Source organism: Sander vitreus, chromosome 10 (assembly GCF_031162955.1).
Source record: "Sander vitreus isolate 19-12246 chromosome 10, sanVit1, whole genome shotgun sequence".
Lineage (NCBI taxonomy): Eukaryota > Metazoa > Chordata > Actinopteri > Perciformes > Percidae > Sander > Sander vitreus.
Genome location: NC_135864.1, coordinates 26015614 through 26021621, shown reverse-complemented (window position 1 = coordinate 26021621; position 6008 = coordinate 26015614).

Sequence of the window (6008 nt, the reverse complement as noted above, 5' to 3'; positions counted from 1 at the left end):
GTGTTTTGGCAGCAGTTATGTTGTGTGTTGTTTGCGGTCCTTGCCGCTGCGGGACAGGTCGGCATTGCGGGTTGGGCGTGTGGCTCGGCTTGGGTCGCCTTTTTTTGGCTGGGGGTGCAGCCAGGCGGCGCTTTTTCTACTCGCGAGTTCCATTTTCACTTTCTCACAGCCTACTGCATTGAACGGTCCACCTACGTAAACACTTTCTCGTAGTCAACAGCGGCGTCATTATGTCATTGCGTAGTACAAGCGTAGGGTTCGGTGGAAAAAAATTCTAAGGTTTGGCAGAAACCGAACCCTGTCAAAAAGCCCAATATTCGGCTGAATCCAAACCCGAATCCTGGATTTGGTGCATCCCTAATACGTATAAATACATGTTATATATGCCAGCGCTGAAGTGTTGTCTGGCTGCCACAAGTTAGCATTCTGGTATAGGGGGAAAAAAGCTCTGGGTTATTTGTATTTCTTTAAACCAATAACAATCGTCTTGGGTGGTGCTAAACCCTGACGCAGCAACTGTGCCTTTGCGAAACACAGAGAAGGTGTTGTGTTCGTTTGTTAAGAAAAGGATAAAATCGTCTCTTCAACTTCTCTAACTCTCATTCAATATATATATTTATTCTAAAGCAATAAGGCAAAATAGAGTAGGTTTCACAGCTGTGGACAATTTCTGTTTCATTCTCAGGCTCCATAGAAAATGTGTAGATTTCCTATTCCAAACAGTTAATATACTATTCTACTCGCCCGTAGTCTTCTCCCATTGGTTGGCTGGGGCCAGGTCCTATTAGCCCCTTGGTGGCGCTCAGGCTTGTCCACACCTCTTAGCGCTCTCCTGGTCCAACGGTTCTTCAGTCGCTCCCATAGGGAGGAGCGTACCTATAACTCATGTAACTCTTAGTCTTACATGACCACTTATAACTATGTCCCTCATCCTGTTTTTAGGCCTTTTGTACTTTTCCATTGTCCCATACTGATATAACCTATATAACCTGAGTCTATACCATCTCATCATGTGTTAACAGGGAGGGTAATGATCTAAACAAGCTTACAGACTTATTGCAAAGAGCACCATTGATTATCTAATTAAGCTTTTACTTACACACACACACACACACACACACACACACACACTTCTATATTTATTCCACAGTTCCTATAAACATGTAACCTCTCAGTAATGTCATTTTAGTATTTAGGCCCATCAGCATGTTAACTTTAATTATTTCTTCATAAAGGATAGGAGTATGCCTGACATCCAGTGAGCCAGCCCATTATTATGGTCACTCACGCGGTCTAACACACTGAAAGTTCAAAGGTTAACAATCAGTGTTGCACTTTGACCTCACAGGAGTGTAGAGTTACTCCTGACCACTAACTGCTCATTTACCAATTACATCCTACTTATCCTAACATTTAGTTTAAAATGAAAGCCTTTTTTTCAGTACCACAGCAACAACACAAATGTAATTACTGGTGATCCAATTATTGTTATTTTACTCTATTCTCAATAAGCTTTTAAGTTTGTTTTAATACGTTTTGTTGGATTACAGAGCAGAGAATCGGAGCTGGTTGGTAAGTGCAAAAAAATGTATTGAACAAAAAAAGTCTAGCGGGAGCAGTGGTGGCAGGGAGCTGGCCGGCTGCAGACGGCAGCGCGAAAAACAGGCGTCGAACTAAAGGAACTGGATCAGCAGCAAGGCACAAATGTAGAGCTGCGTACACAAAACATCCACTGGTGAGACAACAGAGAAAACTGGAGGTCAGAAGCAAAAACACCTTTACTGGGTTTGTAGAATCAAGAGAATGAGGGAACGCAGCGCACTACCGAACACAATGGAATTATATATATTATATATACAGAGTAGTAGTGAGAGGACCAGGCTTATATGGAGTGGGTGATGAGGTGCGTGGAAGCAGGTGTGCCTCATCTACTGCTTGGAGAAGCCAGCCACGCCCCCTGCCACAAAAATGCCCTGCAGAGAGGAGAGGAGAGAGAACAAAAAACACAAAAAAACAACAACAAAACCAGAACCAAAACAGAATCATAACATAAAATCACCAACATTGTTCTTCATTCTCCAGCATTACATCTTTTATGCTTTTGAAAGCTCATTTCACAATCACAGAAACACATCTCCAGTCAAACACAATACCTTTCAATTGCAGTTTTGCACAACCACTTCTGCTTCTGCTGCTACCTTACCACCATCAATGTTTTTAAGGTCACCTTTTTTAACATTTGTGTCTCACCTTTTGAAAAAATAGTCTATTTTCTGTTTTTCTTTGAATATATTTAATTTTTATTTTATTCATATTTGCTCTATTAGTCTTTGTCCTATTTTTTTTACTTTTATGCACACTGCTGAAAAGCCACTAAACAGATCTATCTATTTATCTATCTAATTATGACTTAGTACAAGAAAAATGTTTATCTGTCATATCCTGGAGATGTGTGTCTTAAGTGGTGCAGACATAAATGAATTTGAGGATATTTGAGGATAGGAGGTGAGACTCTTTGAATGTGAACATATGAAAGTGTATTTATAAATACAAGCCAGGCAAGTTTCCTACACACATTAACACATTTAGTGGAGTGCCAGAAGTACCAAATGCGGCCCTGTTAAGAATTTGGCCTTTCACTGAGAGAGCTAAACATCATGATGGGTGTAATAGACGAATGATTGGCTGGGGCTGGATACTAATGGTCGGCAAGAGCTGGCCTGGCTGGACAATGGTGGCTAATGGCTTGGTTGAGGGCTCGGGCTGGCTGATATCACGCCTGAGAGATTTGTGTGAAGGCTGAGAGCAGGAGTTCAGCAGTGTGCTGCCAGAAATGAATATGCAGCCAGAAACTATTTTATAGTATTACTACTAGAGATGTTCCGATACCGATACCAGTATCGGTATCGGCTCTGATACTGCCTAAAACACTGGTATCGGTATCGGGAAGTACTGGAGTTTATGCACTGATCCGATACCACGTAATAAAGCCCTAAAGAAAATCTACGTTAAAGTAGTTTATTTATGTTCTTTTTCCGTTATAACTGACAGAAAGTTCTGTGGCATTCATTGTTTGTGTTTGTTCATGTTTCACAAATAGTTTAACCTGAGCCAGATCGACAACAAAGATAGAAATAATATCACATCCATACAGGGATAGTAGTATACAGTTGTTAAAACATAATAAAATATATGACACACTGGTATCGGATCGGTACTCGGTATCGGGCGATATGCAAGTTCAGGTATCGGAATCGGTATCGAGAAGCAAAAAATGGTATCGGGCCATCTCTAATTACTACCACATGTGGAAATGTACAGGGGATGAGGCATTATCCTCCAGTGACACAGAGAGGCTATATGACATGTGAACCCTTGACATGATTTGATGTTAGAACAAAACAGGATGCATTAAAAATAATGGAGGTGACAGACAGTATATTCCATTAAACAAAGCTTTTTCTTCTGTGCTGTCCCAGAGGAGCACTGGGTAAAAGTGAGAGATGTGTGAAGCTCATCTGGTGAGCAGGAGTAGCTTTATCTCTCCCTTTAGGTTTCACTTGATGGGTCTTTCAATAGACTGCTGGGATTACATAGCGACAGTAGAAGGAGAAAGCAGTACTTCAAGTGGAATCAGGGGTATCCTGTAGAAGTGTTCTCACTGTCAACAATCAGTCTACCAACATTGAATCCTCTGTGTGTGTTCAGTGGAGGCAGTCTCTCAACTCTGAGCACTTTAAGTTGAAAAAAGAAAAGTCTATCCTGTCTTATCCCTCCTTTTTTCTCTTTCACCCTTACACTTTTGTCTCCTCTAATTTGCAGGGAATCTGTGCAGCATACAAATATACCTTCCGACATTGCATCTTATTTTCTTGTTTCCTCTACTTTTTAGTTTCTTCTAGCATTGTTTCCTATGGTCATTCCACCACTTTAACAGTGATAGGTTGTGCCATTTTGCATTTCTGCTGCTGTAGTTTTCCTCCCGCTCCCAATCACTCTCGTCTCTAGTTCGCAAACTAGTAGTGCCACCCAGTGGTGAGGAAGAAAAGGAGAGACACAAAATGAATCATCAGAATGATTTTAAAACAGGTAAATCAAGAAACTGATAGGATTTTAAAGGTGTATATCTGCTCCACTGCTATAAAGCCAAAGACCATTTCTACATTATTCATCCATTTTTTGTGATCAACTTTTTTTATTGGCACCTTCAGACATACAAAACAAATTCAACACCGTGTGACAGGTAATAGCAGATGCTGCACAGAACAGTTCAATACAAATTGAACAATAACAAAAACCCTCTCCCACCCCCCACCTGCAGTCGCGAGGAAAACAAAACAAACAAACAGAAACCACACCTTGCCTAATCACTCTCCTCTAATTCTTTTGGGGTTGAGGTCATTAAGTCCCATAGACTGATAGTTGATGATCTGGCTTTGTTAATCCTTGCTGTAGAGAGCTCAAGCATAACCATGTCTAGAAAATACGCCAACCACTGTTTTATATAAAGCGAGTGAGGGGGGAGCCAGCGTTGAGCTATCATTTTCTTGATTGCAGTTGAGCGAGCTAGCCAAATTTTCCTCTGTCTCCCAAGCAGGTGTAATTTAGAGTCATCTGTTCAGGTTAACAGAATGTGCAATAGGGAGTGGGAATGACTTTAGAGACATAGCTCTTCTGGGGAGTCCAATATGTCCTATGACATATGTTGATGTGGATATACTGGTGATTTGGGTTCTTGGAACAGTGGAAAATGTTGTCCCAAACTGTCTCCCAATTAATTGTGTTCCCCTCAGGGCTCAGTTCTCGCTCCCATTTCCCCACTATTGGGAGTTCTCCTATGGATACTTGCATCAGTTTAGCATAAATCTTGGACACTAATCCTCTCACAGAAAATCAACAAACCATTTATGACTGGGTGCGCCTCAATACTGTTTCCCCATGGCACTTCATAACATTTTAGGGCTGATCTTAAGTGCAGATAAAAGTAGAAGGATGTCCTGGGGACCTCAAAACTAGCTCTCAGGTCTTCAAAACTCAACATTGTATAGCTGGTCTAAAGTATAAATACCTCTGTCACTCCACTGCTTACAAGCAAAGGGTTTGTTACCAGACATTAAGTGTGCATTGTGCCATATTGGGGTATTCAAATGCCACTTATTGGTGTAGCGTAGTTGCTCCTCCACCTTAAAGTTGGTCAGTGTGTTGGTGATAATAGGGTAGGCTAGCATACACTTTTTTGGACACACATCTGCAAAGGCAAGGTCCTGCAGTCTTAGACTTCCAGTGAGGTTTTGCTCTATTTCTCTCCATGGAACTGTAGATGAGGGGTCCCTCCACACTCTGAGGACCCGTAGCTGAAAGGCTCTGTGATACATTTTAAAGTTGGGAGGGCCAAGCCTCCCATGTTTGTGGTACGTTGCAGGGTAGAGAATTTTAGCCTAGGTTGTTTATTATTCCAAATATACTGCCGAATTAAGGTATCAAGTTTCTTCCAGAAATGTATTGGTGGGGGTAAGGGGATCATTGTACTTAAGAAATTCACACGAGGAACTATGTTCATTTTAACAACAGCAATCCTGGACCGTAGTGATGCCGGCAGCGCAGACCAATTGGCCAGATCCCTTTGAACATTACTTTATATAGTTTCATAGTTGTCCTGGACAACTCGCTGTAGTGATGCGTGAATGGTGATGCCCAAATATGTAATTTTGCTTTGGGTTGGTATTGTAACATTAATGGCTGATGTCACATGCCTGTTGTTCAATAAAAGAAGATTAGATTTATTCCAGTTTATTTTATAGCCGGAGATAGAGCCAAATTTGTTGAAGATCTTAAGAATTTTTGGAATAGAGTCCTCAAGATCAGAGATGTACAACAAAATATCATCTGCAAATAATGATATTGAGCTGCTATTGGATTTAATCTGGACATTACAGATTTTATTTTGCCTTATGGCTTGGGCTAACGGTTCAAGAGAGATTGCAAACAGCATGGGGGAAAGCGGGCAA